General features: G+C 37.3%; 1 protein-coding gene across 1 annotated transcript in view; it reads left to right on the top strand.

Moving 5' to 3' along the window:
- The window catches only part of FLRT2 (fibronectin leucine rich transmembrane protein 2), a 57,199-nt gene that overhangs the window by 11,905 nt on the left and 18,803 nt on the right, over nt 1-26,491 (top strand). The gene's annotated exons all lie outside the window — the stretch shown is intronic.

Here is a 26,491-nt window from a genome sequence, read left to right as displayed (position 1 = left end):
TCTTTCACCTCCATGTCCTCTTCTTCCTCTGTTCTTACAAAGAAGAACTGAGCCTGTCACAGTGCACAAGTTCTTGTAAGAAGCATGTTGTCAGAAACAAACTGACATAAAAAGAAGCAACACAAATGGAAGATGGAAGGAAGAGTTAGTAACAACAGTTGATCAAAGGAGCACTGACACGCAAGAAAGCTGCTTGATATTAGATGTGTAGCACTTGCACTAATCAGGGCTGGACCAAGTTTACAACAGCTGAATATCAGCAGCATAAAACAGAAAACTTTTCTATTTGGTTCCTTATTAAAGACATGACTGTGGGCCAGCCTTGCTATTTCAGCAAGGGAAAGGACTGTAGTGTGGGAGCTGACACTGTGTTGTGTCCTAGCTGCCTCTGAATCATTACAGGACCCTACTTGAGCATATGATTGTTTAAGGGCAGGTTTACAGCATTGTTCTCATTACTTGTCATACAGTTTGGATTTCAGATTCATTATGTGGACATGGTTATGTAATTTATTGAGACAGCCATTTATACTGCAGTTATGTTTCTTGTATGTCTTATAGCAACTGCTGTACCTGTTGTGACTGACATATTTTCCATGACATTTTTCACGCATTTCACCGTTGCTTGTCTAATGAAGCTTGATTTTCACTTGTATGTGACCATCGTGGGCCTGTAAAAAATTTACCATCCTAACCTTCATCTCCTTTTTCCAGAGGACTGAAGACACAGTGGTTCTGTCAGTGCAACTTTCAGCTTTTAGCACTTGCATTAAATTTCAAACTGATCTGTTTTAGTATGTTAAATAATTTCTCTTGCTATGGGAACTATCTACTGCAGGAGTGGGGAGAATAATGACAGAGGTCCTCTACCAATTTTTTATTTTTTAATTTCATTTAAGCCCATAGTTGTGCATATTCTGATGATGGTGTTCTCTAAGAAAAATACGAACAGTATGAGGAAATTGCTTTAATGTTACTGCAGATAATCGAGTACTGCTGCTTTGCAGGTGAATATTTACCTTCAGAATCTACAGTGAGACATCGCACTTGTGTCCAAACAGCAATGGACAGCAAAGTATGTGCAGCTTTGCTAGCTGGTAACCAGGGATGTCTTTTAATATATGATTCAGAAGCCTTTTCCAGTGCAAATTTCAGTAGTACCCCAGAGACAGTTAATGTCTAAGAATAAATGTATCCATTTTGTTAGTCATTGTTTCCTTTATAGAAACTAATGCAGTTTTGCAACTAGATACAAAACAATCTGAATAATAACAAGACACATTCTGTTCTGTTCTGTTTAATCTTACATTCTGCTCATTGCTGTAGTAGCCTAATGCCAATCTGTAAAACTTCAACGAAATGTGTCATTACAAAAGAATCTTGTGGTGTTTGATAATATCAAATGAGTTTATTTCATGCAGAGAATTATTAATACACAACACAAGACCTGGTCAGTCAGAATTGCAAAGCTTTCACTTCCCTTCTGAACATGAAATTCAGGGCAGGGGTTTGTACCTACGATTATTTATGGGTACATGAGTGCATGGATCACATTTACAACTGTACTGACTTTTTACATATGAACAATCTAGATAAGTAATTAGCAAAATGACATCAATTGTGCGGCATATTCCAACTGTAAATAACAGCATTGTAAAAGTGACTCCCAGTGGATCATTCTTTTAGAAATATAGTGCACAGCCCCTCTCACTCACCTCTGCTCTCTCTCTCTCTAACTACTATCTTAATCTCCAATGCTTAAACCCCTAGATATATTGAAACCTAGGTCTTCCCACCAAGATTAAAGGGCTGTACTTTCATAGTTCTATGATTCTATCTATTTTAACATCTCTTATCTGAAAGAGCTTCTTTAGGAAGTAGTCTACTGGTTCACTAACAGATATAGGTACAAAGATGTCGTTTAGGTTGTGTGGAAATGAGATTAGAGGCAAACTGACAGGAAGCGCATTTCCCCTTCCTTCACTCTAGTTCCTTTCTCTCAGGTAATTATACAAGTTGAATTCATAAGCGAAATGTATTGCTCGCTGTTTGGGCAGTATCCAGTCAGAAGGCTCTCCTTATTATAAATAAGTATGTGTGCTCTGTAATTGCTGACAATCACAGGAGGATCTTTATTTCTTTCCCTTATCAGCATTGTGATGCTGTAAATAAAATCACATGAACTAAATATCTTCATATCTTGTATTACTGGCCTGAAAGAGAGGAGGATCTTTCTGACAATTTTTCACTATTTGAATCTTCTCATGACACACCACTACCAAATAAGGGAAAATCAATTTATAAGACCTGAAATAGCAAGAACTAGTGTGTGACTGGTCACACTTTTACCACAGGTTTTCTCCAGTATAAATCTGAAATCTGGAATTATTTTACATCTACATAACTGGAAATGAAGATGCTTCTTGTTTCAAATCCTCATCCCTCAGGGAAAGCAGAAACAAGATGAGCATCCTTAGACCAGAACAATTGTCAGTCTCACTGCAAAACGTATTTAGGGCTGTAAATAATCAGAAATGCAGTGCATCTGCAGAACTGTGTGAAATGCCTGAAGTGGAGGGTGCTGATAGTTTACAAATCAATGCATAAGTATCAGTGCATTGACAAATCAGATGGGTAATTACAAAGTGCTGCCTGTACAAGCCACCCGTATCCATAGTAGTTTAAAAAGCAAATGCAAAAATCCTCATTTTGGAAAGCAGAATCAAAACCAGAATATTTAGTTGAAAGGGAATATCTAAAAATTAAGTTTTTTAAAGTGTGATACATTTTCATTAAAAATACAAAGTAATAGTGAAATGAAAAAGAATCCTCTACTTTTTTGTATAAAAGGTGAAAAAAATGACATTCCATAAACAGCAAAATTATCACACTGAGCAAAATTTCTGATGATTAGCATGACATTCTGTAGAGAAACTCATACATGTGATTAGTATGTGGCCATTCTGCCACTTGAGTGTGTGGGGCTCAGAAGAATAATAAAAATAAAACCAACAAAAGAATTTTCTACTTCCAGCCCAAGTGTAAGCTATTAAAATTGTTACTATAATCAGACAATTCCTAATGTAGTTGCAACTTTCACAGTATCTTTTTTTCTATATACAAACTGAATTTGGAGTAAATATGGGAAGGACATTGTAAAGCTGTCCAGAAAGTGCAACAAAATGTGAAGAATACTGTAACACAGTGACTATTACTGGTATAACTTACATATATATATATTATATATATATAAAAATATATGTATATATCACTGTTACAGAGAGGCAGCCAGAGTTGCTTTTTAAGGGTTTTGGTTTCCATTGTGGCAATGTAAGTCAGGAATACTTTTTCAGGAGTATTCCAGCGCATATGCAGTGTTGCTTCTGGAGAGAACTGACTCCACATTACTTGAATTTGACAATATCTAACCCTGTTCCGCTCCCTGCCCCCCAGGCTTAAGAGTGATGCAGCTCGATTTGAAGTCATTCCACATCAAAACAATAGAAGTCACTTTGATTTCTCTCCCACCTTCCCACCTTCCCTAAAAGTGACATTATTATTACTATTATTATTATTTCTATTATTATTACTATTATTATTATTTCTATTATTATTATTCCTGTGAAATGCAGGCTTCCATTTCATGTTATATATGACACTGGCTTCCTCTGTTTCCAGCTTGATCAAAAATAAATTTGTGGAGCAGCCCCTTTACACAGTGGAGTCGAAATTCTTCAAAATTCTGCATACTTTCATTTCCAGTCAAATTCAATAGGTTTTGAACGTGATTACCATTTTGCAGGGTCTCCACATATATTTAAACACACAGAGATGGCTTGTGGCTCTCTCTATTTGAAGGACCAAGAAACACCACCTATCATATTGTTAAGTTTTTGAGTAAGAAAAATTTAATTTCAAAATATAGTATGACCTAAAATATGAATCTGAGACAGTGTGAAATAAAAGCCTTTTTGAAGAGCAAATTTTTTCATACTGGCATTTTTTGTGTAGTTGTAGCAGTATTGCCCGTAAAGTCCACAAAACAACAGCAGTAGGTAGCAGGTTGGCTGGCATACAATGAGAATTAAAGGAAAGACCAATCTCCCTTGGTAAATGTTGATATGAATTATTAAATGAAACAGTGGCAAAATATAGTCTGTCAAAAGCAGTTTCCTTCCAGAGACATGGGAGAAATTAAAATATATTTCAAAGGAAAGTTTTTATGCGTGTCTCCAACGTTTTGGTTTGCTTGAATTGCAAAACTTTTCTCTCTACGAAAACTTCCCAAACTAAATTTGCAAGTAAAGAATGACTGCTGGAATAATTTTTGCAATATGAGGCTTATTCTTGCAATTTCTGTTACATATATGTGAAGTTTTCCTTCTTAAGTTTTTCTTGGAGAAAGATTATTGTAGTATTGTAGTGCGTGTGATTCCAGTGGGCTGAAGGTGTGGCATCTGGTTACTGACTAGCTGCTGGTGCTAGAATATGTACGCTGTAATTTGAACATGCAGGTCTGCTCCTCAGTTGGTCTGTACTGACATATTTTTGGCTTTAATTATCTCATTATTAGATCAGTTGTGGTAGTTTAGGATTTGAACTAAGGAATCAACAAATGGTCAACTAGTGGTCTGGTCTCTAGATAAACATTACAGGGTAGGAAAAAATTAATGACAAATCCATTCCTCTTAAAATTAACAAAGTTACTAATTTTCTCTTTGACATTATGCTCAGAATTGGCTGAAAATTTTAGAAATATTTAAATAAATTTAAAATAAAAGTGATGAAACTGGGTATCTAAAGTGATGCAGAATTGTTTGTTTGCTGCCCCAAACACTGTTTTGGTCTGCATAAATCCCTGAAATACAGTACCAACCAATTGTTATATGTAGTTGATTAATTCAAATATAGTTCATTTTTAGGTACTTGTGTGACTTATAGCACCAAAATAGCTGAGACTCTCTGTTTACTATATGTGAATAAAGTTCCCGAAGTCAAAGACCTAGGTAATATTTTGTCCTTCAGCAAAATCAATAGAAATAATCCCCGCCAACATCAAAGGAGTGAGGTAACTTATGACTAACCTTTCCATATCCCTTATGGCTAATTAGGATTTCGTTCAAGCCCGTCATTCAGTAGTTTCTAGAACTTTTAATATGCTTATGACCTCCTTATGCTTCCTCTCACATGTAAAGGAGCATCCATCCAAAGGGCCACATATATATAAACAACTTGTGATCTGATTGCTAGTTTAAACGCTATTGTAAAGTCCCATAAGCCACCTGGAAAGGGATACATTCCTTTTCTGCCTGCTCAGTGACCTGGTGGAACGTGCGTACTGAGACAAGCATGCACCCCAAAACTAGATGAAAAAGTATTATACAGACTCCTGGAATCTAAGCTAATACAAATTCTGTGTATAATTCAAAATCAGTCAGTACTGCATGTTACCAGCTTTCAACCAAACCATGTAAAAATTACTTTACACTTCCATGACCTAAACAAAATTTGTAAAATCAGATGCCAATACTTAAATGTGTATTTTGCCATATTGACTTCTTACATTAAGGACTGAGTTCTTCACAGACCTTAATACATTGCCTTTCTTAAAAGTGTTTGTTTCCAGATAATCAGATTAAAAAAAAAAAAAAAAGAGAGATGGTGAGTATTCCCTGAGAAACTCAAAATCATGATACTTGTGTCACTAGCTGGAATGCCATCTTTATTCTTTAACCTTTGTCTCAAATAAGCAGAACTTCAGGACATTTTTCTTAAGAGCAAAAATTATTACACAGTTTCCAAAAAATTATGTAAGCCTCATTTCAAGACACAAATAAAATTAGCTTTGACAAAGCACTGATGTATTTGTCTTTAAAATATGCCTGTAGTGATGGGACTGGTACAGCTAGCATAAGGAAACTTTTAAATTAAATTTCCTTAATTAACTGAGTTTGGTCATTTAGAATAACAGGAAGAAATGACCAGGACTGGATCTCACCATAGGATACATAACTTCTTATTTGACCAAGAATGCACTGACTACAGCATCATTGTCTTAAACTGGAGCTGTGGGTGAGTGATTAAGAAGATAATGGGAACACATGGCACTGAAAGAAAAGCAAGAGTTTATTGAACACTGGCAGTGTTTTTGTCCAGGTGCTTATTACTAAGATTTGTTTTATATAGGCCCAGTTTGCTAAACCTTTACAAATGTCTGAATTTCCATTCACTTCAGGAAACCACATTCACATAAAAGAAGTACCTGTGTTGCAGCCAACAGTTAAAATTGTTTAGGGTGGAAGCCTCTGGAAAAATACTATGATAATTTATGTTATTGAACTCTGCATGCATCCGATCCTCCTTTCTTTTCCTGATCCTCTCTTACCTCACCAAGCTCCTTTTCCTTCCTGACGGACTTCAGTACAATAAACTGTTTTAAAATAACTTATTGCAAGAGAAGTAATGTCTTGCTGACATAAACTGCTATGTTGCACATACGATAGTGAGGTATATTTTATACTTGGATACTTTAGGTGGCATTAATAACATCAATATTTATATTGCTATAAGCTTAACTTGCACTAGAGTGTCATTTTTATAGTGTTATGTTTCCTGCAAGTATTCTTCCTGTCACATCATTTTTGGCTTTTTGAAGGTAAACATGCAGCAGAACAAAGCCATGTGTACGGAGTTTCCAGTATTTTTAATGTTATAGTTAAAATAATTACCTTTATGCAGCCATCTGCAGCTCTGTGCAATGCCTTCAAACTCAGAGGTTCTTTGAGATTATTAATAGCAATAACATTATTTCAGTAATGTGAGAACTCTAGCTGTCCAGATTGAATGTCTGGACAACTGCACTGGAAAATATGCCCATCTGTATTAGTTAAAAATATAACTATTAAATCAAAAAATCACCTCTTCCATTTCAAACACTTCTCAAGCATTTTGAGCAAAATTCTGGAGATTTGCTATCATCAGGAAATTACTAGGATTATCAAGAAAGTATTGAAGATGTCAAAGCCAAGTTTCCACTAATTTTTGAGTATTGCTGCGAAAAACATTAAAAGCCATTTTGTGCTTGCAAATTTTTGCAATAAGCTTATCAAGTGTAGTAATAATAAATAAGAAATGATTGAAAACTCATGGCAGTCAGGTGAAGTTCCTGATGACTGGAAAAAAGGTAATATAACCCCCATTTTCAAGAAGGGGAAAATGAATGACCCAGGGGACTACACACCACTCAGTCTCACCTCTGTGCCTGGCAAAATCTTGGAGCAGATTCTCCTGGAAGGCATGCTAAGGCACATGAAAAGCAACAAGGTGCTTGGTGACAGCCAGCATGGCTTCACTAAGGGGAAATCCTGCCTGACCAATTTGGTGGCCTTCTGTGATGGGGTTATGGAACTGTTGGACAGGGGTAGAGCAATGGATGTCATCTACCTGGACTTGTGCAAAGCATTCGACACTGTCCCGCACGACATTTCTTGTCTCTAATCTGGAGAGACATCAATTTGATAGGTGGGCCACTCAGTGAATAAAGAACTGGCTTGATGGCCACACACAAAGAGCTGTGGTCAATAGCTCAGTGTCCAGCTGGAGACCAGTAATGAGTGGTGTCCCTCAGGGATCGGTGTTGGGACCGGTCTTGTTCAACATCCTTGGCAGTGACATGGACAGTGGGATTGAGTGCACCCTCAGCAAGTTCGCTGATGACACCAAGCTGTGTGATTCGGTTGATATGCTGGAGGGAAGGGATGCCATCCAGAGGGACCTCGACATGCTTGTGAGGTGGGCTGATGCCCACCTTATGAAGTTTAACCATGCCAACCACAAGGTCCTACACCTGGGTAGGAGCAATCCCAGGCACACCTACAGGTTGGGCAGAGAAGAGATTCAGAGCAGCCCTGCGGAGAAGGACTTGGGGGTGTTGGTCGATGAGAATCATAGAATCATAGAATAGTTAGGGTTGGAAAGGACCTCAAGATCATCTAGTTCCAAACCCCTGCCATGGGCAGGGACACCTCACACTGAACCATCCCACCCAAGGCTTCATCCAACCTGGCCTTGAACACTGCCAGGGATGGACCACTCACAACGTCCCTGGGCAACTGATTCCAGTGTCTCACCACCCTAACAGGAAAGAATTTTCTCCTTATCTAAACTTCCCCTGTTTAAGTTTTAACCCGTTACCCCTTGTCCTGTCACTACAGTCCCTGACGAAGAGACCCTCCCCAGCATCCCTATAGGCCCCCTTCAGATACTGGAAGGCTGCTATTAGGTCCCCATGCAGCCTTCTCTTCTCCAGAAGAAAAATGAACATGAGCCGGCAGTGTGCACTCGGAGCCCAGAAAGCCAACCGTATCCTGGGCTGCATCAAAAGGAGCGTGACCAACAGGTCGAAGGAGGTGATCCTGCCCCTCTACTCTGCTCTTGTGAGACCTCACCTGGAGTCTTGTGTGCAGTTCTGGTGTCCTCAACATAAAAAGGACATGGAACTGCTGGAACAAGTCCAGAGGAGGGCCACGAGGATGATCAGGGGACTGGAGCACCTCCCATATGAAGATAGGCTGAGAAAGTTGGGGCTGTTCAGGCTGGAGAAGAGAAGGCTGCGAGGAGACGTCATAACAGCCTTCCAAGTATCATAAGGGGGCCTACAAGAATGCTAGAATGCTAGGGAGGGACTCTTTGTTAGGGTCTGTAGTGATAGGACAAGGGGTAATGGATTAGAACTTAAACAGGGGAAGTTTAGATTGGATATAAGAAGAAATTCTTTACTGTTAGGGTGGTGAGGCACTGGAATGGGTTGCCTAGGGAAGTTGGGAATCCTGCATCACTGGCGGTGTTCAAGGCCAGGTTGGACAAAGTCTTGGGTGACATGGTTTAGTGTGAGGTTTCCCTGCCCATGGCAGGGGGTTTGGAACTTGATGATCTTAAGGTCCTTTCCAACCCTAACCTATGATTGTATGGATTCTAAGATTCTAAGAAAGCAAGAAAAATAGTTATTTTAAGCAAATACCTAAGCAGCTTTATTGCTGTCAAAAGGAGAAAGATTTAAATCTGCTGGACTCTTCAAGATCCTTCAGTGATCAAAAGTACAATAGTGTTTTTCAATTTACTTTATTTCACAGTTTCCAAAGATTTAAGACAGGAAATGCTATCATTGTTTATTAGTATGAGTCCGATACAAATAAACTGAAGTTGTTAAAGTGTTTCTAGATCAAGTACACAAATGCTGTATATTATCATGATGTTCTTTGGTGCAAACAGCCTGGAATGAGATCTGTCGTTCTACACAAATGTTATTTTTAGTTTACTTGATTCAATTTTGGTATTACACTGTCATTTTCATTTCCTATAATAAGTTAATGCTATGCCGGAACTATTTAAATGGATCACAGTGTCAGTAAATTTTAAATCAAGCTACTTGCCTAAGCTTATATTACTGAAATAATGCTTGATGAGCACTTTTGTGAAATCATGTGAAATCAAATATGCGAGTGGGCAAAAACTATTACCAGCATCACTAAAAAACCGGCCTTTAAATGTTTAGTAACTGAAGGGCTTCTTAGTGCAATTGTGCTTTAATGATTAGAGGAGGGAGAAGCATATTACAGAATATGAAGTGAAATCCTGGCTCTGCAGAAAATGCTGGGAAGTTTATGTTTACTTCAGAAAGATGAGATTTCACTCTTGGGTCTTATTCCTTCCAACTCTGCTGCTGACTCAGCTGGTCAAGTCATTTAACCTTTGGTCCTGTCTGGTTAAAAATTCTGACCTATACCAGAAAGTTTGTTCAAAGCATTGCTGGTCAATAATCTATTGTCTGTAGAATACTTAAAGGTGAAGCAGTGAAAGATGATCTTTGTATGAAATATCCTATAAAGATCTAGTCATTGCAATATTTTCCAAATTTAAATCAACTGCAAAATGGGGTTTCCTCTGTTTCGTTTTCTCGCTTGCTTGCTTGCTTGCTTGATTGATTTATTTATTTATTTATTTATTTAAATGAGACATGCATTTTTCACAACAAAATTTGTTAAAATTGTGAGGAGGTGCTACACAAAATAAAAATATTTCAGTTAGAGTGGAGAGGCCCGAAAGGAGCCAATGTTGTAATACAAAAGCTGTTAGGTAGACAGGGGCAAATAGAATATTCCAAAGTGTTTTTTTCATTGTATCAGGTCGAGGATCTATATAAAGAATACTGTAAAAATAGACCAACACTATAAAAACAGACAAATTTACAAAAGTGATTGTATCCTGTATAGTTAGGAGTTATCCGCTGAACTCAGTGCCACAGGATATCCATAAAGTCAAAGTTATGATCAGGGCAAGTATCAGCCATTTACATGGATAATGGGGCATTCTTAGTTACACAATAAATATATTTTATGGCTATGAGGATATGTGCCCTTGTGAGGGAGGGAATAGGCACTTAATCATTATGAAGCTAGGTGGAAGCTTATAAACTTGTTTACAAATATATGAACAAATAGAATTTAGTATCTCTTGAGTATTTCAGTCTTCAGGACTTTCTGGTGATGGCCACTGGTTTTGGCTGGTCTGGCTTGCTCTTCTCCTATGTGTGATGTATAGCATATATTTTCCATGTGAAACAATTACTGTTTCTAGTCAGGATCTCGCCACTTACAATAATGCTTAAAAAGTTAGACTATCTTATTTTTCTTATATTTTAAGAACCAATCACCTCATTCTGTTTAATACCATGTAGCCTTTTCAGCATCTATTTACCATGTTTAGTACCAATTAAAGTGAATTTATCTAAGCTACTAGTCTACATTACTGAGCTATTTTTTTGTATTTTTTCATGCATATATATATATGCACCTGCACGTAAATATTAACTGTGCTGCATACATTTCTTACTAGAATTTTCAGCCTATATAGTATTTTCTCTTTCTCATTTGCTTTCATGAATTACAAAGCTATTATAATAAAACTGTACCATTTTTTGCCATTGTAGGATTAGCCTGTAACAATAGTAACAGTATCATAACTTATTATCATAGCACAACAGCAAAAAGATAGATGATATTTATATGCACTCTTAGAAAATACCTAATACGAGAGTTTTTCATCCAGCAGAATTTGTGAGACCCAAGAGGGTTAGCATTCAGATACTTAGGTTATGAGATCACAGTGTCATTTTCTGCTATACACAATATTTTTGTATTTGTAAAGCCACACACAAATATAAGAAAGTTCTGGTGTCCTCAACATAAAAAGGACATGGAACTGCTGGAACAAGTCCAGAGAAGGGCCACGAGAATGATCAGGGGACTGGAGCACCTCCCGTGTGAAGATAGGCTGAGGAAGTTGGGGCTGTTCAGCCTGGAGAAGAGAAGGCTGCGTGGAGACCTCATAGCAGCCTTCCAGTATCTGAAGGGGGCCTATAGGGATGCTGGGGAGGGACTCTTCATCAGGGACTGTAGTGACAAGACAAGGGGTAACGGGTTAAAACTTAAACAGGGGAAGTTTAGATTGGATATAAGGAGGAAATTCTTTCCTGTTAGGGTGGTGAGGCACTGGAATAGGTTACCCAGGGAGGTTGTGAATGCTCCATCCCTGGTATTGTTCAAGGCCAGGCTGGACGAAGCCTTGGGTGGGATGGTTTAGCGTGAGGTGTCCCTGCCCATGGCAGGGGTTTGGAACTAGATGATCTTGAGGTCCTTTCCAACCCTAACTATTCTATGATTCTATAATTCTATGATTCTATCTGGACTTCAGGAGAACATCTGATATGGTGAAATTACTTAGCCTGTGGAAGAGACTTAGAGACTTGTGACACTCAGAAACAAATAGTTTTCTGAGTACAGAACAACAAAATGGAAGAGAGCTAAAAAAAAGGAGTAATTTGTCTGTAGAGATATTATCAGAATTTCTCTAGCATTACCTTTGGAGGTATTTTCTTTATTTAGGAATTTAGTTTATCAGGAATAATGACACAAATTTGAGATAAATTCTCATTAGAGTACTGCACTAATACACAAAAAATCCTTGACAGTTCTAAGACACAGAAATACCAGATTTACAATGAAATTAAGCAAAACAAAAATATTAGGTATTGACACATTTATATTGTTAATTAGCAAAAAGTTTAATTTGCAGGCTAGGAAAACAGCGGGTGGGAAGTGAGACTTGGATGTATGAGTCAATCACAAAACACTTGTATGACTTGACCATGACACAGAGAGAGAAAGGAAAGAAAGGAGAGAGAACAAGAGAAGCATCTTAGTATATATGAAGCAAAGTAGGTAATGAAAAGTTGATGGCTAATAGTAGGAATGGTTAAAACTATTTGAAACATTTCAGAGAATATTCAAAAAAAGGTATTTGAAGAACAGCAGGTACACAGACCAGCTGCTTTGATATTTAGATGAATGAAGAGCTATTTTACATGAGGGGACTGAAAGAGCTGGACTTAGCCTAGCAAAATAATAGCTGAGAAAAAGTATGATTGCTTTCTATAAATAAATGGAGAGCGGGGGGAGGATGAACTATTTTTGTTAAAGGACAAGGTTAGACAAGAACAAATGAAAATAAACTAGCTATGAATGTATTTGTTCTGCAAATTCATAAAAAGGGTTTTAAGACTGAGCTCAAATGAGATGAACAGGATTATATGACATGATTACTTATGATAGCAGGGAATTGGATTCACTGACCCAGGATGCCTCCTCTAGTTCTACAGCATGTGCTCATACACATTGCAGTTCTGTGCTCGGACTAGTGGATCACATATTTCTGTGATTAGTTGCTTCCTTTGCTGAGATCTTGTTCAGCACTGTCTAAAGTCTCTTCAGTTCTTGTTTCCAACAGTGACACAGTCAGGGAGACAGTTTTGGATTTGCTTTTTTTCTTTTTTTTCCCTTTCTCTCTCTGTCTTTTATGTATAAGGGAAATAACACAACACTTCTGCATTTTCTAGTGAATTTTCAAGCTTTGCTTCATGCATCTTTGGCAGAAAAAAAGATCAGGGTGAATGGAGGCAGCAAAGTACATGAAAGGTAGGTGGTAAACTTTCTGGGCAGAAATTACATATGAGTAGGTATGAACAACAACCAGTTTTACAGCTACTGTAGCGCTACTTCAAATATGAGCAGTAATGTATACACACGTTACATTCAAATTTTGGTATGAAATGTATTAACAGCTACTTTGATTTAACATTAAAGAAGTGTTTTATTTTTACAGATATGTAATCCAAATACAGAGATGTAAATATTTCTCTGTAGACGTTTTCTGTATAAGTTCACTGATTTCACACAATTTTCTGGCTCTCCCAGATCACTGAGATGATTCTGTAAGCAACCTGATGCCTCACAGTGCCATGTTGGCTCAGATGACTGGGATAATCAAGGTGCATCTGCTCTTCTGGTGACTCAAATTTCTTTCTTGATGAATGGAGTAGACAGAACTTACTTTTTCAAGAACAGGCATTGCTGGTAATTTGCCTAGGACACACTTGCAAGCTATGAACAACTATGTAAAACTGTACATCAGACCTTTGTTAATCAAAAGAAAGCCATGTGCAACTGAGTCAAATGCAATATGTAAAAAAATCTCTTTACTAGACAAAAAGTTTCTCTTTGCCATTTATTTGGTTTTGAAAAAAGAAGGAAATCTGTGGAATACATATGAGTGATTTGGGAAGAAGATAGAAGAAAAGAAGGTAATTCTGGGAAGAGTTAAACAAGCGCTAAAGTTTTTATTCATCCACTGTGAGTTTTGAGGGCTATTAGACAAAAGGTAAATCAGTCATAGTGTTCAGAATTTCATCTCTGTCTTCCTGCTGCTAAGCACATGCTGTATCTGACTACGATACTGTCAGGCATGTTAGAAAAATAGCAAAGGAGTGTGAGAGCAGCAGTGCAGAATGAATTAAACTTGTGTGTTGCATTATGCCCTGTCAGTCATAGTGAATGTGGCCTGATACAGCATGGTATTTGTACCTGGATGGTCTCAAGGGCTTAAAGTTCTTAAAAGGAAAGTTTCTCCTGAGCTAAGTTACTAAGAGTTTTCATCTGAATAAGGAATGAAGGATGTGGCCCTTTGGAAACAATGGTGTCCCAAAAGATTGCTGCGTCTTTGTTAATTTAAAATGATGGCAAGCAGTAGCAGCATATTTATTCTGTAGCAGTAACTATATTAATAGCCACCATGTAACAGCTGAAAAACATTCCTTTTCTGTCTAGGCATGTCACCTTAGTACATTAGCAAAGGTTCAAGAACAGAAGATGACAGGCTTTCATAGAGAATCATGCTGTTAAAATAACATTCTTTCCTGTGCCATAGCTTCTGGCACTGTAACCCACTATCCTGTCATAAACTGCTGACATCAGTGTAGTACAGCATTAGTATTATGTCTTTAACCCTTTTGATACCATTTCTTTGGGTAAACCTTTACAGATTTAGAAGGAAGGGAAAAAAATGCACAGGAGAAAAGAAAAAAAAATATATACATGCATACACACACACATACTCTGTATTCCTTGAAGACAAATTTCAGCACAAAGACTTCAGATTTTCTTGAGAACACTCATAACTTTTTCAAGATTATATCATTAATGATGATAGTTCTTTTCATTTATAAGTGAAAGAAAAATTAGATCACATATTTAAAATTTCATCCTTCAGAATTTCCTGATAAAATCCATCTATATCAATGTATTAGTTTTAATAATATTAGAGTTTAGTGGGGAATAGGGAGAAGCACTCTTCAGCTGTTCTAGTAGAGTTTTCTCTTTTTTTGGTAACTCCAACTCCTTTCGCTATATTGATCCTAAATCTCAGTTCTTCTCTATTTAATTCTCTGCAACTTTTAGGTTACATCTTACTGTGAAATACAGTCTTCATGATTTTTTTTTTTTTTAATTTTTTTTTAGCCATTTTATTCTGCTGATTCTTGATCCATAAAAAATTGCATCTAACTATAGATTAGACTGAATGCCAAATAATAAGAGAGGAAGAAAGGACACAGAGTAAGCTACGGCTTCTTGGTTTGCAAAAGGGCTAAACAGTTTGCAGTGTCAGTTTGCGAGTTATGAATAAATTTCTGAACTTCAGTATAGCTGAAAGGGGAGTAAAAAACAAGCTCTAGTTAGTGACTTTAAAAACTATAGAAGGGTCTTGACACATTTGTTGGAAACAAGCAACACGGATATCTGTCACACAAACGTTGACCAAATCTGATTTTCTTAACCCAGAATCACAACTCTAATCAAAACTCAGAGAACAGCTCTTACATGTTAAATTAATACTTGAATTTAATTATTCCTGTTCAACTCCTTAAGAAGATGATCTTTTTCTAGAGCACATTGTAAATAAAATCTTTAATTCATTTATCTTTGCCCTGCGTAAGCACCCTACTTTGCAGCACAGCTCTTCAGATGTAAAAAATCTTACCTCACACCATATACTGGAGATCCCCAGCCACTCTGGGTCAGACCACTTTAAATTCACATACGTTTCTACCTTTCACATGGCTATTTAATTTAAAATCTATATTTTCTGTTCCTGTCACCCAATTCACTGGTAGAAATTCTATATAAAGTTCGGCCCAAAAGTATTCTTGGCATGATTCCATGAAATCTTGCTTTCTATTTACATCAAATTCTGCTTTCATGTAGGGGGTCCTGTTTGATACGGATTTAACTTGCAAGATGTGGGATAAGAGAACAGAAGTTGTTATGAGATACAATGTTATGAGATTGCCAAGACTGACATATTCACGTGCAAATGTGTCTCATTTTCTTTCAGTGCACATACAGTGTAAAGATATGGAGGAAACTGAAAGAATGAACTTTCACACTGTAAAATTGTATTTAATATACGACCAGCTATAACAAGAGCTCAACTGGTTTGAAATATTATTTTGACTTTTGTTTGCTTGGAAAAGCACAGAGTTGTTCTTCATGTTCTTTTTGCTGAAACAGAGACAGATATATTTCTTACCAAGAAGCCAATTACAAGACACAGTACATACACTTTAATTCGTCCCTGGAAAATAATACCATATCTTCCATTGCACCATCATGGAGGCGTATGTCACTATTTCTGGAGGTGATGATAGGCTAGTGAGCTTCCTAAGCTCCTGGGACTTCTGTCGCTCCTTTCCACACCACTTCTATTTTTACCTTTTTAGGACCCTATTTGAATGTGAGAGCCTCATTCCTTTGAAAAATAAAAATTTCTACAGTGTTTTTGCCCTCTGCTATTGCAATCCCAGTTGCTATTTGTTTTCTGATGATTTTTTTTTTTTTTTTTTTTTTTTAAATGTCAGGTCTTATTTCACCACCTTTTCAGTTATTCCCTAAATTATAAAGGGTAGGTGTCTGCTGCAGGGCTTTGGGATTTAAATGAAGACTCTCATTAATGGGTGATATGAGTGTGATTAATTTTTCTTTGATACCATGTTAAGAAGGATGAGAATAAAGACATTTAAATGGCTTCTAATTTTAATACAGAGTAGAAAATTTGCTAAGATGTTTATACATTGTTCTCTATTTACCCATCTTCTTGTTTTAGTGAGTAGAAAAGATATATTTTTACCATTTTCCATGATTAATTACTGCAGTGCTGGTTTATCAGACTGAAAGCCTTGAACAATGAAAGTCTCTACTTATTGATAAAAGAAATACAGCACAGGCACTATGGAAGCATGAGTCATGCTTTGATCCTCCTTTCACACATACATACTGTCCCAGTCTATCCCTCAACTTAGCCAGAGGGACCTTTCAATGGATAACTTAATCTCTGTGCTTGCTTTTTTGGCCTCACAAGGGGCCAGTTATTGCAAATGGGAACTGTCATCTTTGCTGTGCACATCCATCCAGTGATAACTGTGCTGGAATTTACTTATTTCATACAGAACTGCCATCAGCTGACAACAACTTTTAAGTACAGGTGAGATTCATATGAAATAATATGCCAAGGTTTGAGAGAACTTACATTTTCAGGCTTTTCAACCAATTATTTCCTCATAATTATGTTAATCTGATACCATGTCTGCAATCTGTATTTTTTTCAGGACAGTATTTCCAATCTAAACCTTTGTATGCTGAAACTAGGAGCAGGTCATGCAGGAACTCTTACAGATTGTCTGACTTTGACATGGAAGCTAAGGTTAATGGCATTTGACCTCTATTGCTTTGGGTCAAGTCTGCATTGTCCTGGCTCTAAATCCTGATTATTTTCTATTTATCCCTCAAAAAAATCTGTGAAAATGAGGACTATGTTGAATTTCATAATTTTATAATAAAGTAGAGACTACATCTTTTTCAATCTATCAGAAGCTGCTGGTAATGTTCTCAGGACATCCTTAATTTTTGACAGTGCTCACAATAGTTGAGGTGGAGATGAAAGCCATGTACATCCTTTCTTCACCTATGTACATCCTTTTACCCCATTAGTCCCAAGAGGAGGCAGGTGTGCCGGGGACCCCATCACTGAGGTGGGGGACATACTTGAGCCCTTCCCATAAACTACCTCTTTCTGACATATGGCCTCATCCTGTTCTGCTGACACTGTCAGTGAAGAGAGTAATTGAAATAGGAGATCCTGCATGGCTCATACAACAGAACTGCTGAAGTGTCTCAGTGGCTAAGAGGAGGGAGTAGATCTCATTCAGCAAGATTTATGGGCTAGAAAAAAGCTGTCAGTAGCACATCATCCTTCCTAAGGGATTCACATGAACTAGAACCCAGGTACTCATCACTAGCCCCATCACTTGTTTCTATGGGAGAAAAACATGGGGAAAAAGGAAGCTCTGCCTTCATTGTCTATGGGGAAATACTCTTCATGGTCATCAGGATTAATTTCTAGATGCCTATGTAGCTTGCTTTGAGCAGCTCATCATTTTTGATGCATATATTGCTTACAGAGAAATGTTCAGAACTTGTCCTGCAATCCAGTTTTGCTCTGGCAAAGCGAAGTAGAAGAATAAGTAGTACTGTTTATTCCCAGTTGACAATCCGTCACTAACCTGGCCATAAAAATGGGCTACCCTGGGGGTCAGATGGGTCAGAGCCAACCGTTTACCAGAGGCATCTGCTTAGAATTGCTCTCAGATGGCAAATGGCTGTGCAGAGGCTGCTACCAGCCGGAAGTGCCTCTAAATTTTGTAAGTACCAGAGCTAACTTAAAGCAACAGAGCAGGCATTGTTGTAGAGCAGAGATGAGCTGAGCATAGATTATCTGAGAACCTGGGATTTGCAAACCCTTTATGGCAGCATTGTATGCCTGGTATGTTAACAGAGATGTGAGGAGAATACCGATTCTCCACCAGTATCCTTAATATTAGTAGAAAAACATTAGAAGGAGCTTTGCAGTCATTCACATCATTTGCTTTTGTCTACTATCATATGCTACAGACCAGAAAATATGTTTTAAAGCCCAGTTTAAGATGAAAAGTAAAAAAAATTCTGGCAGTAGGAATAACAAGAGCAACCTCTTACTTGTGAATTTATTCAAGGGAACTCTGCTTGTGAGCCCTCATGTGGGCTTAGGAAGTGGAACTCCATGCACACCTGGTAGGACAACCAGTAATGCTCTCTCTCCAAAACCAACTGGGAGCGAGAAAAGTTTTGCTTTTAAACTCAAACCTCACAGTTGATTTTACTCAATATTTTTTCATCTATACCAAGTGTCCATTTGAGAGACTGTAGTGTTGTTAGGAACACAAGTGAACAGTGCCAGGGAAAAGGGCAAGGTGCAGCTGCTCCCTCTCTCCTTCGCAAGTGTTGTCCAGAGGCCAGTTGAGAAAATGTCTCAAACCCTAAGTTATTCACTAAGGCAAGTGGGCAGGTATCTCTCATAGGAGACCATCAAGTCTTGAAACAAACATGATGCAATCAAAATTTATTTAATCTCTTTGAACCCTGGAGGTAATAACACACTGGGTAATCCATGACTCTTCTCACAAGTCTGTTGTTTATATCCAGAATTTGTCTATTTTGGTTAGAGGCCTCATTGATGTACAATCCATTTTCTCTGTTTTACATATTTTTGCATTGGTCCCAGTTATATGGGAAGTACACTTGCAGATATTTTACTTTTAATCATAGGAAATGTTTCATGAGGTGCTTTTTCCTATATTTTTTGAGTCCTTGACCACTTTTTTATTCCTGATTCCTCAACTCACTTCTGCAGTCATTCCCCAATAAGTTATTGCTTACCAATGTTGAATAGTAATTTTAATAATTTCTTTGTTCAGCATGTTATAAGCAAATATATTCAGTTATGTAGTGCTTACTTCCTGGGTATCCAATACTCCTTCTTTGGTACTGGTACCTAGCATACCCAAACACAGGCATTTAATTAAGAAGAAGCTTTTGAAACAAGTGTTTTACTAAAATCAGTAGGACAAGAGATTTTTTGCACATTCAGCCCTCAGCAGGGGGGGGTGTCTGCTGGATATTATTATAGTTACAGCTGAAATCGAGTTACACTGAGCTTAATGAACTGGCCTAGCTGCCCATCTGGGTTTCTGTAGGTTTTCTAATGTTCATTGTTTTCTTAATTATCCATTTGCTGATTTTCTATTGGACTAGAGTTTCATTACTTAATGTTCTGCTACAGTTGAGGTATGAAAAGTCATTTAGCAGAAAAATATATTTACTGTGTTAAATGTTCTTATTATCTCCTGTGGGCAGTGCTTGGACATCCTTAAATCCATTTATTTAGCATGAAAGACCTTTTGCAAGAAAAACAGATCTATTTTCTATGTTCTTTTCATTGATGCCACTCTGGAAAAATGTTGCCACACTAAATGAAACAAAAAGTTCACAAAACTAGGGGGAATTTAGTTGATGCTGCTGGAGACTCAGTTGCTTTGCTATTTAAGAGGGAGAAAAAAAGACCCCTTAGAAATCCTGTTTTGAATGTTTAAGAATCAAAGAAGTATACCGTTTCCAGCAAAATATAGTCTTTGAAAAATCTGGATACCATTTAATTCATGTAAGTCACAGGAGGGAGAGAACAGCAGTCAGAAGCCAATCCACCCTTCTTGGGGTGGATTTAACTTCACCTTGGGAAGTGGGGAGATGAGGGAGAAAGAACGTAGAAAAAAATGCCCAGAAGAGAGAAAGGGAAAGACATGGTGGAAATACATGCACGTGTATGTGGATTTAGTTTACCTTTACAGAATGGAGGAAAAAGTATGCAGTACATGGCTCTGGTTGGCTTCTTCCTTGGCATTTCACTGGTACCAATGATACCTTTTTTAAGATGGGGGTAAGGGAGCAATAGGGAGAAGAAGATGAAGAAGAAAAAGCACTTTAGATAAATTAATTGACAACAAAAAAAATATTGCTGATTCTGTAGAAGGATGTGAAGATAAAAGTAAAAAGGAATAAGTTTTGGCTGGTAATCGTTAGGAAAGTTGTAATATGCAGCGGTGATTTTATCTTCAAATTAAATCAAACCATGGTTGTTAGATTTTACACACTGCATGATGGTGCATTGCACCACCAGATGAAACTTTAGGATAAATTTTCATTTTGAAAAGAGAATTAGACACTTGGACATCCTGTGAAACTGATGGAGCCCGTTATCTTGTTTGTTACTCAAGTTTTTAAAAAATCCCTTGATGCAGCCATAATTGCATGCCGGAATCAACTGACTTTGTGTAAAACAAAGTTTCAGATATTTTCTTCAAAATATTGCTCTCATGCCTATTACTCTTAATGTCATTCAGAACAGTCCCAAGAAACTTGGAGAAAATTGCCTTTTTGCTTTCTTTTCTAATGTACTGAAAACTACTTTCTTTCAGTTTTATGTCCTTGCCATTCCACAAAGTATTAACAGTGTTTTTCTAGTGAGCTGCAATTGTTAGCAATGTAACTACTGCATAAGCTGCAGAGCTGTATATCTTGAATTATAAAGTGGAATGAAGAAATATGGTGATGTGATTGGCATTCCATGCAGTTAACAGAACATAGCACTGTAACTGGTGATGTTGGATCCAGCCCCCCAGACTTACTAACTTCAGTAACTCTGTCTATTCATGTGCATAAAAATTCTTTCAAAATCACACCCAAGGTTAAATCATGGGAACTTGGAAATGAGAAACTTAAAAAAGTTCTTCTGAAAATAAAACAAAGGGCCAACTGAAACTAGTGGGAAATTTTCCATTGACTTCAAAGGCAGTAGAATAAAATCAGAGCCATGAAGCTTCATACATGGGAAAGAAATCTATGGCTATGAGTTTATACTAGTTTCTCAAAATTATACTTTCATTATTGACAACCTACTTTTACCAATTTTAACCATAATGTCTTCTCTTGCATTAAAGCACATAGTCTTGCAGCCTAATGCAAAATAAACCTATCTCCCCCTCAAAAATATAAAGAAATGAGAAGTATTATAGAACTTGAATATTTAAAATTAAGCAATTAAATAACTATTATTCACAATAATGTCTGTTTTATACTCTACTAACAAAACCAATATTAATTTTGTTGGGAAAGCATACAGGACTAGATACTATTCTACCGTATTAGCATACAACATGGAAAAGAAGGTAATAATGGGGTTTTGCTTGGCATTTTTTTTAAGGCAGAACTTTCACAGTCTCAAATTTCATTACCAGATTGTGGCATCATTTTTGAAAAATACATATTTCTCAAAAAATCTTAGATGTGTTTAGAACCAAACCTTTTTAAGATTATAAGAATTATACAACTCCTTTTTTACTCATTTCTTAAAATGCCCCTGTAATCCCTTAGTCAAACTTTGTTTTGAAATGTCAAAATATTGTACAATATGTTCTATGCCAGACAAGCACAAAAAAAATGGATGGCTTCACAAGTGGAGAATTTGGCCCTAGAAGCAGATATTCCCGAAAACCGAAGAGATGCATTTGCATTCTTTTTTTCTTGGTCCTTGGACACATTTGCATGAGTTTTAAGTAAATTTTAAAAAGTGAAAACCACTGTGTTGAATTCATCCAACATACCTTTCTATGAACAGAAAAACAATGATAGGAACTATGAGCACTGAACATGAAAACAGAAGTTCTCCATACAGCTAATGTGACCAACTGCAAATAATGACACTTTCAATAATAAGCCATCTTGTTGTAATTTGCAAACTATTTTATTGTATAATTCCAAATAATATATTTTAGAAAATCATAATATTTGAATCAAGAGCACTCCAGGAACAGAATAAGAAGTAATATTTTTAATTACCTATTGTAATTCTGTCTCAGTTTGAAGACTAAGATGGCTTATTCAGTCCTCAATAGAGGTGCAAGTGGTGAAAGACACAGAGACTATTTAATTTTGGCATAAACTGTCTATGTTATTTGAATTAAGAGATTGGGGTAATCTGCCTATGTGGAATATCCTGGCATTACCAAAATGAGGTATATTTTTTGTATGTGAAGTAAAATACCTTCCATGGGTTCTACCCTTTCTACATTAAAACCCAGATGCTATAAAATCTAGTTTCTTTAATTGATGTGGGTCTCTGTATTCCAGGTTTATATTTGCTTTCTACTGTGCATAGCTGACAGTGTGTTCAGCGATATTTTTTTTTAGTTCTGCAGTGCTATTCAGAAACTACAAAGACAAATTTGCTCTGCAATTCAGAAAAGGCAGACTTGCAACTTGTCAGCATTTAAAAGGACTTTTGTCATGCACTGTCAGAGAGAACAAGGTAAAACCAGCATGGTCACTTTAATAGTTGGTACTTAAAACAAAAATGGATTTGAATAGTTGCTGTGGCTTTCGGCAGTGTGTGTTTGTGCTGTTCTGTCACACAGCACAATAGTTTCCAGGCTGTCTTAACCACAGCATCAGGGGAAGCTGTGTACTTGTTTCCTTGTAAACTTGTAAATCATACTGTCCATTTATATGCTTTCAGTAAGTAAAAGAATTTCTGCAAGTACTTTCATTAAATTAAGTTCCCCACTGTGACACCAGTCATCTTTCCTATACTTGCACTGAATGACTCTGTCTGAGATTGATAGTAAAGGCTGAAGGAAAAAAAAAAAACCAAACTAACAAAGCTGGAGCAGTCAAACCTCAGGCCATTGAGGGCCACGTCTTCAAAGCTGGATGCCTGAGCAGAAAGAACATGTGGTTTCATTGATCGAATGCAGACTAGGAGACAGGAACTTGCCACTTTTAATTTTACTTGTACTCCCATCTCACTTTTCAACATTTAAGCAACTTTATTGAACTCTGAGGAAGACCTGGCATTGCCCTTTTCATAGTTGGAATACCAACCTCAGAAACTAAGGGAGACTTAAGACACGCTGAGTTGTTCTCCTTCTGGGCTGCTCCAAGGGTGCAAGAAGGCCTACTGAATGAAGCTCAGAATAACCTCGCAAAGTAGCACACTTAGGTAAGATCCTAAAGCCTTCAGCCTTACTCCCTTACGTCCCAGATAATGGGTCTCATCCTGCATTTCTTGGAAAAGTTTGAGCTGCTTTAATATTTGCTGTGCCAGAGTAGTTCCCTCTGAGGAAACTGGAAGTTTTCTGTAGTTCCTGCAGTCTACCACTGCACTGTATGCAGTCCACAGCTGAACCTAAAGCACACAGTGTCTCAGTTTCTTAATGTAAACTGAAAAATAAATCTGCTTTTTTGAATTCCAGGAGGATGCTAATAATGCTTGTCATGCTGTCATTTTTGCAAAGGATCATTAGCTGACCCTGGGAACAAAAGCAGCTGAAGCGTAAGGTCTTACCTCCCAGGAGAAAATGGGAAGGACCACAAGAGGATTCACAGCAAGAAGAATAAACAAGACATCCGCTCCTAACTAATGTATTACCTTTCAGTGACAGAGCTTCCTGTGATAGCAGGGGTCTGGACTCCATAACCCAGGAGGTCAGTCCCAGGCACATGTACCCATACTATACAAACGAATCAGGGAATTAGCCTGTCTCCTGCTGGCAGCCATCTGGTCAGAAACACTGTTAGTGTTGCCGTTCAAGAGCAGAGCTCTCAGAACTCCAAACTGACATATGTAGAAGAGTAATATACTTAACTGTATCGTGTATTACCAAAAAATACCTTCTACATGAACATGAGTCCTGGCCTTTTGACTCAGGATGAAAATCCAAAACCTGAAAAGTTTTTTTTAAAAAATATCAGAAAAGGAAAATTTCCTTTGTTTCTACCATGCCATTGGCTCAGTGAAGCCTTGGGTACTGCCACAACTGCTGTTTCTTTGCTTGTTGAACACAAGCTAGTGGAGGACACTTTATCTTGTTTATTTTCATCATATTTATAGGGAGATATCTGGGACAGCCTATCCACATAGCTTGATGGAGAATGCTATTTTGAGGTCCTTGGCTTAATTTTACTTTCTGTTATACTCAGGAGAGATAGAGTTGTCATAAATATTCAAGAGGGAAGCCAGGTGGGATAACTGGATTATCTTAATGCTCACATTGAGTTTAAGAAACACTTCCACTGTTTTTATTCCTGATCATAGGCTATGATTTGCAACCATGCCAGTTCTGATTTTGTTGTGAATCTTAAGATACTTGGCATTTCTTTCATGGCTCTATCTCCTGGAACCTGTGGGTCCAGAAGAACTTGAGCTTTTCTTCCCTGAAATGCAAAAGTCCGTGATTGTAGGGATGTGAGTAGTGCTTGCAAAGTGAATGCTAACAATGGTCCAGGCAATGACAGCATTTCTTAGAAAAATTATTTCAGAAGTTAATGGTGGTGTTAACACCATTTAGAGCTTCTCTGGGTGCGAGGGTATTCTACTTGCCATCATTAGGAGGATGGTCTCATTTTTCAATCCTGTCTTTATCTACTGCTTCCAACTCTAAGGTAGTTTTCACCCAAAGAGTTTGTCAGAGAAAATACTGTCCACAAAGAAGAGATCCTGAAGAGCAGAGTTGTTTCTGTCGGTGGAGTGACACTAGTCTCTCCAATCACCCCTTTTAGAGGCATGCCTGAATGCTCTTGGCACTGTAATTAATCAGAGGTTTGGACTCAGAAAAGAGAAACACGACTGTCTTACATGCAACTGCCACTTCTTCAGACTATTTCAAACTCTACTAAGGAATAGCCTTAAAGTTGCCACCTCATTTTTCACCATACTCATCACCCATTCTAATGACAGACCACAGGACAATACTGACCTAGTCTGGATTAGAAAGGATAATCAGAAAGTGAATAATGATGTATACAATGAGAGGTATGACTATGCCCAACAGATCATGTGATATAATTATCGTTTACCGATAAAGCAATGTTTCAACCTTCATGGCTGTGTTAATGCTGTAGAATCATGTTCTTTTGTTTCTTTTTATCAGTTAATTTATTCTGAAATTTTATTTGTGAAAAGTATCAAATTTAGAAAGAGCTAACATTTTTGCTAATCTCTGTTTACACTGAAGCATAACCAAAGTTATGAATTCTATAGGTTAGTGGAAGATGATTCTCTTTCGAAATATCTTAAAGGAGGTGAAGTGAGCTAGTGAGCAGTTCTTTACAAAAGACTCTGACAACCTTCCCAGCAGTCAAAAAGTAAAAGACGTAACCTAGCAAGTTCACAGACTTTATATTGACTTTATATAGCAGCTGGCTTAATGACCTCTTTCACCAAATTTTAGGCAGGAGACTGAGAAGAAAGATCCCATCCTTATCATACAAAGAATACAAATGGAATTGAGGAAAAAATAAAAGGTGTTTCTGCAAAGCTTAGGGAAATAAAAATTACAGATGCGTTCACATTGAAACCCTAGTTTCAGAACAGTCTCAGCTTCAAGGCAGTGCAGTTCTAAATACAGACATTGTGGCTTGGTTATTTCTCTACAGGAAAGATTCAGAGGTCATTAAAGAGAAGAGTCCAAAACATGATAGTATGTTTCAGTTCCCTCTGTGGTCACAACTTCACTCTATGAAGTTTCCAGTCTTCTGAAGCTAAAGCAGGACATTGTTATTTAGGGACCTAGAACTTCCTGTAGCCTTGAAAGCACATTTTTTGCATCATCATTTTACCATTTTATATTTTTATTCACCTTATAATTCATGGCCTCAAAAGCAGAAAAGAGCAGTGAAGCCTTTTTTTTTTTTTTTTTTTCATCTGGAACACTGAGTAAATAACAGCTGCTTGAGATTACATTATCTGATCAGTTTAGGTTTAATATTATATTTATGGCCATTAGCAGCTACCCAGAGTTTCAAAATGCAGAATTTGAGCTGTGTCAAATACTTTTAAGCTATCAATCAGATACACTACAGGATGGCACTGTATTTAATTTCTAACTTAAATACTATACAAGTATAATGGACAGGTTCCACACATTTTATATGTCTGCTGTGGTGCTCAGTCTCTAGTTCTGACTGTAAAATATGATTCACTGAAACGTAAGAAATTCCCAACTGAAACATAGCAACAATGCACCTAGCTCAGTGCTTTGTCCCCAGCAAAGATAGAAAATTGTTGGAGTTGCTTTTGGTCATCCATTTCCCCCCTGAACACCCCCCAGCAGTACCTG

This window comes from Lathamus discolor, chromosome 6 (genome assembly GCF_037157495.1).
Source record: "Lathamus discolor isolate bLatDis1 chromosome 6, bLatDis1.hap1, whole genome shotgun sequence".
Lineage (NCBI taxonomy): Eukaryota > Metazoa > Chordata > Aves > Psittaciformes > Psittacidae > Lathamus > Lathamus discolor.
The sequence above is the reverse complement of the archived record's forward strand: the minus strand, read 5'-3'. Positions and strand labels throughout refer to the sequence as shown.